Source organism: Lissotriton vulgaris, chromosome 1_2, assembly GCF_964263255.1.
Source record: "Lissotriton vulgaris chromosome 1_2, aLisVul1.2, whole genome shotgun sequence".
NCBI classification, from domain to species: Eukaryota; Metazoa; Chordata; class Amphibia; order Caudata; family Salamandridae; genus Lissotriton; species Lissotriton vulgaris.
Window position 1 is genome coordinate 81,099,692 of NC_141686.1, and position 12,543 is coordinate 81,112,234.

At 46.0% G+C, this 12,543-nt stretch overlaps 1 protein-coding gene and 1 long non-coding RNA gene across 6 annotated transcripts in view; one reads left to right on the forward strand and one right to left on the reverse strand.

Moving 5' to 3' along the window:
- Window positions 1-12,543, forward strand: part of WNK1 (WNK lysine deficient protein kinase 1) — a 1,566,458-nt gene that overhangs the window by 1,430,871 nt on the left and 123,044 nt on the right. The window lies entirely within an intron of this gene.
- LOC147733954 (uncharacterized) lies at window positions 1,310-5,096 on the reverse strand. Its single transcript, XR_015307600.1, has 3 exons — window positions 4,235-5,096; window positions 2,243-3,389; window positions 1,310-2,205 (listed from the first exon to the last, which is right to left on the reverse strand). It is a non-coding gene; the product is annotated as an uncharacterized LOC147733954 (long non-coding RNA).

Sequence of the window (12,543 nt, forward strand, 5' to 3'; positions counted from 1 at the left end):
GCTGCCCCTCCCCAAGTGGAGGAGCCTTGTATTAGTTCTCACAGATTCTTTCACTGTTTGGCCAGACAGTGTTACCTTTTTGAGCACACTACAGAACATTACAAATCTACAGCTTTTTAGATTTACCTGCTGTGCGAGTTCCATTCTCTTCTTGTTATTTGTTCTGTCACTCGCAAGGCTTTGTTATGAGCAAAGTTAATCGTCCCTCTTAGCCTTCTCATGGCTGCCTGATCAGCCCTCTTTGGTTAAATCACCAGTTGTGATTCACCAGTTGTGATTCGCTTTATGATGCCCCCGTAGGATCTCAATCTCGTCCTTATTTAATGTGTACTCCATTCAAACTGTATCTCAACTGCTTCCTTCGACTCCTCACCATCAAAACTGTGCTCCTTGTTGGCATAACCTCAGCACAGCATGAGTGAGTGTCATGCTCTGATTTCATCCACCATGCACCACTTTCTTACCCAAGAAGCTGGTTCTTCAAACTAGGGCAACTTTTTTACAGAAAGTTGTGACGCCGTTCCACTTCAGGCAACCCAGCACCATGCCGGCGTTCTATGCTCCGCCTTACCCCTTTAATGAGTAGCAGAGACTCCATCACTTAGACCCCTTAAGAGCGCTCAGCATCTACATCAATCATACCAGGTCGACGATCAGGACTTTGGGCGCTTCACCGGAACAAAAAAAAGGCAAAGCTGTGCAGAAGCGTACCATCTCTACATGGGTTTCGTTTCATACATTCACAAAGCACTGTTGCCTGGACAGCCAAGTCCACTGGAAAGGGAACTTTGCCCCAGTCGTGCAGAGCTTTCTGGTTTGAGTCGAATTCAAAGACCACCACCCCAATAAGTACTGCTTTGGTATCTATTCAAAAGAGGAGTAATCTGCGCCTAGACTTTTCTGTTAGAAGAAAAAGTTACTTACCTTGGTAACTCTTTTTCTGGTAGACTCTAACTAGCCACATATTCCTCACCGACCATCCCATCTTCCCCATTCAGTGATTGGACTCTAGCCAATAATACGATCCCAAGACTAGGAGTCTGCACACTGGTCCATCAATTTCTAAAGCAACTGACGCTAGCTCACTAGAGTGGCGCCTATGTAGGCCCTGCATGTGACTTCTGTAGCGGAATGGCATCAGTACAAAGCTGCACAGCATAGAGGTACTGTAAAAAAACTTCTGCATCCAGACTGATGCCTAAGGAATATTCAAAAGATGAGGAATCGCTACTAGATAATCTCTACCAGAAAGACCGTTACCAAAGGTAAAGCATTAGAGGCTTCTAGCCCTGGCTGTTTTGGAAGAAATGCCTACTGCTAAGTGAATTTACTTTCCTAAAAAGCCAAAAACATGACATTGTACCGATAAAAATAAATTCTTTCCAGACCTCCTCTGTGGCCAAGAAGATCCTCTGAGTCGGCCCCTAAAGTTCATACCACAGGCCAGCCACCTTTATTGGGGACTAGGCCAAACTCTTCATCTGTCATTGTCCACAACAGCACACCTACAATACCTCTTCTAAAAGGAAAGTCTCTTAAGCTGCACCTTAAGTTGCATCGAAAAAATCTGCACTGGCAACATAGACTGAATAATCAGCTCTCAAACTGTTTTTTGTAATATCTAAATAATATCTGTCAGTTGCTGGCTCATTGGCTGCTATCCTTCATCGACGTCGAACACATGTACAGCATGTCATCCGTAAGTCATAGGTTCTCCTGTCTTCATTCAGATCCCTTTGACAGTATCCTTGTCAGTTGTCACTGCCAGTTTCTGATCAATAGGTTGTTGTACTGTTATTGGATCTGGCAGAGTTTACCCCACCTGCATTTCAATTGTATGTTTATTCCTCATGTTCTGTTACCATTTGGTTGTGACTGCTTTTTCCCTTAGTGTCATTTGTTTCTTCCACCTTTACCGGCTCAGATTTTTTGTATGTGCTATATCTTTGCAGCCTCTTATCAGGATAACTTTGCAGCTTGCCGGATCCCTATTGGAGACAAGAGGATGAGAAGGATAAACATGAGTGGGTTGATGATGACAAGAAGAACAACATAATGAAGCTATCTTCAAGGGAATGTGGCAGCAAACATTTAGCCTTGAACCATAGGCTTTGAGCATCCATGCATCCATTATATTCATGAGCCTGAATCTAATGTATGCCAACAGCTTTTAGTTTACCACTGAGTAAACATTATAACAGCTATCTGATACCATTGCTTCAGCCATAGGTATCGGAGCCACAGTCTTCCCTCATAGCATGGTTTCAAAATGTAAGCAAAGTTTTCTCTCTCAAATGTACCTGAGCAGATGCTCCTAAGCTACTGCAATGTCTTAATGTTACAGTTGCTTATTTCTCCAGCCTCTGTTCTCTATGTCCTCAACCACCGTCATCTGCACCTATTCTGTCTCCATGCCAATAGCATGTGAACTTTGCCAATGATGGCCACGAGGAAGACACAGATGGTCAGGATGAATGTACACGCAGTGACATTTAAAGTTAGGCTGATGACCAAGTAGAGCCAACAACTGTGTAAGACGCTGAATAGTTCAGAACCAATGCCGAAGGACTCCTCCGCTTACCCCATGATGGTCAAGTGGTCAAGCTGGCTGGATAAAGAGATACAACAAGCAATCCTTGTCCATGAGCTACAAATTGATGTCAGTAGTCCAATTTAGATAACATCATTGCCACAATCTATATGATTTCTACATTCTTGAATCATCCCTGTCATCGAGCTGGAAGTCCTGAGGGTTTCTATTCTTGCCAGTTAAAGGTTAGACACAGCCTGTAAAGCTTTTGCATGGTCACATTATTAGCCTTTTCACATAATTTCAAAACAACCAAACTTTAACCAATGAGAAGCAAGCTCATAGAACTCCACTTCCCCCAGATGCCAACATATCTCCGATTTGACAGACATTGTCTCTTTATCCCAGATGTAAAATCCAAGTGTGCTATTCCCTCTCAAAGTAAGTGGCATAAGCCTAAAGATCACTTAACTGCAGAGGACTGAGCAGGACTCCCTTCACTCACAACATGCAATACACATCTGATAATCTGAAAGATACCAAAACTGGAGAATTCTCCAGTATTGTATCTTTTATAGATTCACATGCTTGAATCTTCCCCCTTCATCATGGTTGGAGTCTCACGATAACATCAGAAATTAGTAGTACTGAATGCATTACAAAGACCTCCATAGAAATGAAATTCAATTGAGTACTCTTTCAATGGCTACTCGAGTGTCGCCACTGCGCCAACGGTACTGCAGTTGACTCGGACGACGGCGTAATCGCCGAGACTTTCATCGTCAACGAGTCTACCATCACACTGTCGACGACACTGTCCTCGTTTCCACCAATGGTGTAGGTGTCCGCGTCGACAGTCCTGTCGACAGAAGGAAAAATCCATTTGGGGCTTTCAGAAATACAGGACTTTTCAAATATATCTCCATTACCTCCAGCACATCTGATTGACTTTCAGGAGTCTGAAGATGAGAGTATGTTTGGCCCTGCGTATAGTCCATCTCAACTAAAAGTTAAGTGTCAGGACTCTGATGATGAGGGCTTGATGACAATGACCCTCCCTTTTACTTAGCAGAAGAGTATTCATTTACTGATACTTCTACTGTACAACAGACAGAATCCTTTCAAGAACGTAATTCCTATGAGGAAGAAAATCCTTGCCATTTTAGAGAACCATCTATTAACTTTCCTGTATTGTTGGTGACGGACTTGCATCTTATGTTAAATGATTATTACAGACGCTTTCTGAGACTAATGCTCCGCAACAACCTCTTCCTCCTCAACATGCCCCTGTTGAGCACGTAGGGCACGTTACACTAAACTCACCAGGGAAAAAGTTTTGCCTCCTCCAATTACTATTGCTGAGGATATCCCAAAATGTGGACCAACAACATGTGGAGGATGGAGAATTGCACACTGACGTTGACACCCAGGATGAATGGGATGATTACATAGTTCCCATGCCGTCATCTCCTATCCCTGCTCCAACAATTTCTCCTCCTGCTGACAACGGGAGCATTCATGACCTTCTGGAAAGCGGATCGAAACGCTTTGTTCTGCCTATTCCGGTAAAATAAACGGAGTGTTTCTTGTATGACTTCAAGCCAGGCACTCAGCGATCCATTATGGCGATTCCCATAGTGCATTACTTGTGGCAAGAAGGTCTTAAACTGATGAGGATATCAGCTACTATTTCAGTGGTAATACCGAAACTGGACAAGAAGTACAAAGCCCCTGATAATTCACCCACATGCCTCATTGGCCATCCTAGGCCGTATTCCGTAAATATGCAGGCTGCACAAAGGAGAGCTCAAAACCCGGCATCTCTGTGTTCTGCACCTCCGGATAAAGAAGGTCGCCGGCTGACCAACGTCGGAAAAAGGTTTTCCGCTCTGGTGGCTACCTCCATAAGAGCTTCCAACGCTATGGCCATTCCTGGAAGGTATGACCTACAGATGTGATTGGACCTGTCTTCACTACTAGAACCCAGCATACAGTACACGAGCATAAGAGTTGGAATTTTCAATCTTATTGACTGACTAGATCCTAATTTCAGTTACAGAGGCAACAAAAATGTCAGGTCAGCAAGTCAAGTCTAATGAAATGCTTCAAGGATACCAGGCTTCTTGTATTTAGGATCAGAACAAAAAGGCATGACTGCCTTGAACGTTCTGCCTCCCATTTTATTATGCTGATGACCTACTGAACTGGCAGGATATAACATTGGACATATGTGTGGTTGTCCATCATGGGAACACCTTGAAATGCACCACAAAAGAAATATCATAGAAAGCTACAGGACTTTAAAGCAAAGAACCTAAGATTGCTTCTGAAGAGTGACAATGAAGCCATGCCAAAGGCAGAGAAGGAGCAACAATCTTACTCAAGATTAAGAAAGTCTGAAGTTGGGCACCCTGTATTGGATCTGCACGAGCTGACGTTTCTGAAGAAACGCGATTTCCATATGGTCACTCTTAAGAAGATCCTCCAGTTCATCACATATGGTAACTTCCTGGCAGTCATCGAACTAGAGGATGCTTGGTTCAATGGTTTAATCCAATCAGGTTATAAAAAATATCTGTGCATTATGGTAGACTGGTAGGACTACCACTCTTAATGCCTTGACTTTAGGCCTCAAATCAGCTTCATGGATGTTCAATAAGTTCATGGTGCAGGTAGCAAATCCCCAATGGAGGCAAGGTCTAGCGGTTTGTACTTTTGCAATTGACTCAGACCATCCTCAGTGAAGCAAACCATGCAGTAAATTGCAACATTCAACTTCTGGCAATGTTGTTTTTTTTTCTCTCAGCTTCAAGCATTCCTTTCATCACACTTCAACACATATTTATTTTTTTTAGGTGCCAGGATTGCCACCATAGGCAGGGAAAAAACTTAGCCTCTTATATTGAAAACCATAACTGAAGACACTTTAAGGCTGCATGTGGCAAGAGAACGGGGAATTTAAGGAAAAATCTGCACTACTGTTGAAATACCATATGCTATACAGGAATAGAAGGTGCTAGGTCCAGACACGTGATCCCCACACTGGCCTTAAGGAAGATAGGCAACCTACCACCCAAGAAACTGATTTTGGAAATTGGACAGCACCCTTCAAAAATTATGCACCATTGCAAAACAGTTGTTAGAAACGAACATACAGATAAACAAAGTATTAGTTTTCCCGAATGTTCACAAAAGACACACAAAGTTGTGACTTTGATTTTCTTTCTTTTATTCAGTTTTTATTCTTTCTTTTCTTTTTTTGATAGTTGCGAATAGCCGACGCGTTTCGTCCATTGCCGGACTTCTTCAGGGCATAAAATAAGTTTTCTGATTACGCTTTTCACATTCGTCTTGGTCAGGCTTTCAAGGAGTTTCTTTTATTAATTGAAAAATCGTAAGCAAGATCACAGATCCTAGTAACAGTCGGTGTCGACAAAAGACAAAAGCAGGCCCACAGTAAGGTCAAGGGGCTGGAACATACAGGAGCATTGCGTTGTGGCCTTCTGGTTCCATAATCAGAAAGATTATTTTAAGCCCTGAAGAAGTCCGGCAACGGACGAAACGTTTCGGCTATTCGCAACTATCAAAAAAAGAAAAGAAAGAATAAAAACTGAATAAAAGAAAGAAAATCAAAGTCACAACTTTGTGTGTCTTTTGTGAACATTTGGGAAAACTAATACTTTGTTTATCTGTATGTTCGTTTCTAACAACTGTTTTGCAATGGTGCATAATTTTTGAAGGGTGCTGTCCAATTTCCAAAATCACTTTTAGGCTGCATTTTATCCTCTCTTCTCCAGAGCCACATCTGCATTAGCCCAGTCCAATCCAAGAGCAGCTATACATATAATGCACAAAGTTCATGTGGGCTGGGATGCTTTTGCCTTGGTTAGTCTGCAATTGATGAAAGTGCTTCAGTGGTGGCTGAACTGCAGTGAGTCTGGTCAATCCCCAACATTTTTTTCACAACAGATGCTTCCCTATTGGTCAAGGACGATCGCCTACAGGACTTCCTCCTCAGTGGCTTTTGGTCTCCGGTATAAGCCCAGCTATAACTGACAGCTCAGGGCAGTCAGACTAGCCCTGAGATCATTCTGACTATATATTAAATAAGCAAGCAGGAAAGAAAAAGAATTTTTCCGCTGCAGCTGTAATCTCAACATCTGCCACTGGACTTTAAAATTTAGTATTGATATTTCAAGTGAACATGTACTCAAGATCAATGTCTGCTTGTTTGTCCTAAGCAGACACCAAACCAACAATCACAAATAGGAACTCTATAACATATAACTTTTAATGATATTTCCAGACTAAGGAGGCTTATATGTCCACTGAATCAGAACACCAAATGTCTCTTGTTGTCAGCAAATGGATTGCTTTGCTGTTCAGAACTTGAAGATTAGTTCTCCATGGCTGTCACAGGATTCAAACAGATACTACAAACGATCATGGCTCTTTCTTCTTAGCGGCATTGTGCCATGACATGGAAACATGTTAGAGTGTGGGCACGATCTAAGAACCTAGACTTTTTCTGCACACAACAGCCTTCGCTTCTCAGGCTGACCATATCTGGATTTATAATACTCATCTATCCGAGTGCATCAGGCTATTATTTCAAAGTACTGGAAAACTAAATCAGCCATCTTTTGTCTCTTTTAAAATGGACCTGGTAGCCAAATACAGTTGTCATCTGATGCCCATGCACCATGCCTCTATTCAAAATCTGTCCTGCAAATTAGTTTTCATACTTATCACTTAAGTCAGAACAAGAAGCAAGATTCAACCCTTTTCCACTAAGGAGGCCGATTTGCATTTCTGTAAAGAATGTATCCCTCAGAACCTAGCTAAGATTTGGTCTTAAATGCCTTCATTTAATCGGAGTCAGCAGATCGTTCAACAAACCTTTCCGCATACATCTACTGTGGTTGAGAGTTGCTACATACTCTTAAAGTCAAGACCCATTTAAATCTCTGCTTCAAATAGTCATCATATCAACCTTCTTTTTGTATCTTTTCAGACAAATTAATTGCTTCCTGCATTACTGTAGGCACGCTTGGGTAGGAAGACTTCTATACAGGGTGATGAAGACTGAGAGTACAGAGCCACGAGTTGGATGACAATTAAGTCCTTCACTAAGAAGTGTGTCTCGATGAGCGGTCCAGAGCATAGGAAACAGTAGGGCAGCCAGTGCTTCAAAACCTGTTCCCTTAAGATGAATCTCATTCTTGAATAAGAATTGTCTGTGGTACCCACTTGTTGGTCCTAATTTAAATTTGTGAATCTTGTAAAGCTTGAAGAAAAAAGTACCCGCCAGTAACTACAGTTCTCCATAGTTGGTATTTTTCACAAAGACATAATAGTGTTTTTTACTTCTGCTGTTTTTAAATGCTGCAATTGACATATGTTACTATCACCCAGTTTATGGGACTCAATTTACCAACATTTTGGAGAATGGAAGTATGAGTGTGCCTTTGCCAGAGTTAATTGATGGTATAATGTGTGTTATGTTTACTCAAGCTAGCGCACCTAGCAAATGTATTGCACGCGCGTCCTGCTTATTGCACGCGTGACCTGCCGGTGCATTGTGACGTCAGGATGTTCTACCTGGTCACCGGCAGGATGACAGTTATGTGACAGTTGCTTTGAGAGGCTTAGAGCAGATAGACGTGACTTGGTGTCAGTGCTATTCTTCTCAATAAAGAAGTTATAACTTACTTGAATACTTGTCATCTTTACAAGTTGGCGACGAAACGGGACTCCTGACACCACTAAGAACCCACAAGAAGCCTTCCATTCTGTGTTCTGGGTACGTTTTATTCTGCCTAAGAGATTGCCATCTCATCTTTATTCCACAAGAAAGAATTGGAGTTCAGCGGAATCTTCAGGAATATGGCTGTTCGACCTCGCAAGAAATGTCTTGTTTTGACATTGCAGAAAGGAACAGCAGAACAACAGTATTTGTTTTCATAGAATGAACATTCCTGGAGGCAGCAATCTGGACGTCGCTCCGTTCACCGTTTTCAACGGGTGAGTTTTGGAAGTGTCCAGCTGCTTGTGTGTATGCCCTGCGCGTTGTCTGGGTCCCGTGGTTCACCCCTACTGGTGCGACTGAGGGAGTTTTGAAAGAAGGTTTTGGCAGTTTTCCGGTATTTGGGGTAATTGCCACCGTGAGGAAACAGCTGAGTTAAGCCTTTGACTTTGAGGTAATTGCCCGGAATTGCCTTCACATCCACTAGCTTGTCGGACTGAGTTTGCTAGTGTGGTTGAGAGTGCCTCCTATTTGGTGGAAGTTAAAAAATGTTGTGTGGCTGTGGAGGACATCTGCTTGGGGTTACCAGTTTACTGAGGGGGGAACCTCGTTTTCTGCCTTCGATGCGTGTGCCGCCTTCCTGACTGAACTACACGACGGATTCTGAGTAGAGGTTTTCCAGTCAGAAACTCATGTGACGTCAGTGGAACGCATACGCTCAACAACGTCGGGCGGCCAGTTTGGAAGAATCGGAAGCTCAGTTTGTGCTTGTCCCAAGTTACGGTGATACGCACACTAGTCCTCACTAACAAAGGGTTTTGTACGAGTGCACTTAAAGCGGATCTGGAGCGTGTTTCAAAAAACGGTGACACGCACACCAAAGGAAATTTTGGGTGTTATTCAATGCGGTGACACGCACACCATTTAAAAGGTTTTGATCCTTAGAACTATTTAGTACTGCCATATTACGTGTATCCTCTAAGGTTGGAAAACATTATACACTAAATCTGGATGACCGTTTTATAGAGCTATACTATTTACAAGCTAGATCAGTACCTTATTAGATATTACATTTATTAGAAAATTCTTATATAAGATATGTACATTTTGGTTTAAAAGGAATTTACAAGAACAAATAATACTTATTTTTAAAATTTCTGCCCTGATTTAGTAATATAAATTAGTTAGTCATGGCTTCAGGAAATGTGTGGAATTTATCTCCACCTTTACCTTTCATACCCTCTACAGGAGATGATGCACTTAAATGGGAAGAGTGGCGGGAATACTTTGAGAATTATATGTCCACTTTTGAAGGTGATGAAGAATTGACCCCTGAGAAGAAAAAGAAAATTCTTCTTTATTGTTTGGGTGCTAAGGCTATGAAAATTTACAACCGTATCAACAAGAAACCTAGAACAGGTGATGTGTACACGGTTGCATTAGATTTGACTATGTATTTCAAACCCACTATTTCTATTTCAGTTAACAGATTCAAATGTTTTCAACGCAGACAAGCCCCAGAGGAATCTGTAGAAGATTACGTTGCTGCGTTGAAAAATTTAGCACAGACTTGCAGATTTGGGGCATTACATGATGAGTTGGTTCGTGACCAGGTCTTTATGAGGTCCTCAAATAAGCATGTCCTGGAGAAATTGTGGGCAAAAGGTGAATCTGAAAGAAACAGGTTAGTATTAGATTCCTTACCTTAGAATATCCCCGGGCGTCAGGCTGGATCCGGATATTTTTGCGTAGCAATACCCCTGCGCGACATTGTCGGAGTACTTAGACGCCGTCCATGTGCGCTGACGTAAATTCTTCTTTTTTCCGCGCCAGCTAGCGCAGATCCGGAGAAGCTCTACCCCTTAGTCACTTTTTGACTAAAACTTTTTGATCATTTCTGATTCTCTTCAAGTCGTTCTCGACTCTTCAGGTGCCGGTAGGGATGCCCGGGTTTAAACCCTGCTCAAAGTGTAGTCGACTGATGTTGAATACCGACCCCCATCGCCGGTGTCTACAATGCCTAGGCCTCGACCACGACGACCGATCCTGTTCCGACTGTTGGGCCCTGACGTCGAAGGCTAGGCGGGAGCGGTCCCGCAAGCGGCTCGAGCTCCGGCAGTCGGCCCCGCGCCATTCGAGGTCCCGGTCCCACGGGAGGTCGAGGGACCGGTCGTCGGGACGGAGCCCTCGCAGCTCCGGAAGTCGGCATCGGTCTAATGGTTCCTCCTCAGGTAAGAGGCATGAGAGGTCGGAGCGACGTCATCGCTCCTCCGACCGCCCCCGACGCTGCCGGGGTTTTGGGTGGCACCACTCACGCGGCTTCGCTGAAGTCGCAGGCGCCGCATCCTGCCCCATACCTTCGGGTCCCTGAGCAAGATGCGACGCGGAGGAGATCGAGTAGTACCTCATGGCCATGAGGTCGCACTCTTCTCCACCGGGCGCTTTCGGGCCCAGTGGGCCCGGCTCCGGGGCCTAGCGGGTCGAGTCCTCCGACGCCGCCGGCGACTTCGGTCCCGGTGCCGCAGGCCCCGACAGGATCCGGGACTACGCCGGTCGACCTGACCGGCGCCGTCCCCGAGGGTGTGACCACTGGCGCCGACTTTGGTCGACGCCGGCCCCAGTCCTTCTATCGCTCCCGTTCAGCCGTCGACACGGCCCCGTTGGGCGCCCTATGAGACAGCTATTGGTACCATCCAGTTCCACGAACGGGCCCTGATTGTTGATCCTGGCTACCAGGAATTGGGTGACGAAGAGGACTGGGAGGGGTCTGAGGACCCTCTGACACGGGAGTGTCAGGACCAATCGGACTGGACAGAGGAGCTTGGGGAGGCCAGCGGCCTGGACCTCTCTCCAGACACTGGCTTTGTCTCCCCTCCTACCGTGGCTACAGAGTAGGGGGCAGCCTATAGCGTAGTGCTGATGCGGGCGGCTAAGGCCTTAAACCTTACGCTCCCCTCAGCGGCCGTGAGTACTAATCTCCTCACCGAGGTCCTCAAACCGCAGTCAAGCTCGGTCGAGCCTCTGCTGCCGTTCAATGAGGCCTTATGTGACGTTCTGTTGGGCACCTGGTCCAAGCCCGCCTCAGGACAGCCTGTGGACAGGAACGTGGCCAGACGCTACCGCCCGGCTCCGGGTGACCCAAGCTTCCTGTCGACCCACCCCACCCCAGAGAGCCTGGTTATCCAGGCCTCTAACTCCCAGACCGCGTTCCCGTCGGCTCCTCCCAACAGGGAATCCAAGAGGTTTGGACAGTTTTGCAAGAAAGTGTTCTCGTCCCTTAGTATGGGACTGCGGTCAGTCAATACCGCATGCCTCTTGGGCCGCTACTCCCACACCCTGTGGGACACGGTTGCGGACGTGCTGCCACAATGCCCTGAGGTGGTCAGGGCTAAACTCGCCCAAGCCCTAGTGGAGGGTTGAGATGCGGCACGGTACTCTATCCGGTGCGGACTGGATACCACTGATACACTAGGCAGAGCGATGGCCACGACAGTGGCGGTTCGACGCTACGCCTGGTTACGGTGCACCAATTTTTCGGCCGATGTCCAGGCTACTCTTCTGGACATGCCGTTTGATGGCCGTCGCCTGTTTGGCGACCAGGCAGACCACGCGCTTGAGCGCTTTAAGGACTCCAGGGCTACGGCCAAGTCCTTAGGCCTCTCGGCCCCGCGCCAGCAAACTGGTGACTTTCGCTCCTTTCGTGGCCAAGGAAGGGGCGCCCCCACACGTGCCGCCAGCCACACGCCGCCTCAACAGAATCTTCAGCGCGGTGGCAGCCGGGGAAACCGCCGGGGAGGCAGTCGGGGACAACAGCGAGGCCAGTCCGCACCCGCTCCCGCAGCATCCGCCTCAAAACCTTCCTATTCCGAGTTTTTAGGCCCATGTGACGCCAGTGGGGGGTAGAGTCCGCCATCACCTCTTCCACTGGCACACAGTCACATCGGACAGGTGGGTGCTGCAAATCGTCCGAAGGGGATACTCCCTCCCCTTCGAGGCGACCCCTCCAGCCATGCCACCGCAGTACCACCGCGTGTCGTGGGACCACTTGCGACTTCTGCAGGAGGAAGTTACGGCCCTCTTGGCCAAGGAGGTCATCGAGCGCGTTCCTGGGCCAGAAGTAGGGTGTGGTTGCTACACCCACTACTATATGGTACCCAAGAAGGGCAAAGGGGGCCTACGCCCTATCTTGGACCTACGGAACGTCAACGGCTTCCTCTGGAAGGAGAAGTTCAAGATGTTGACTTTGGCTCAGGTCTTGGCTGCCCTA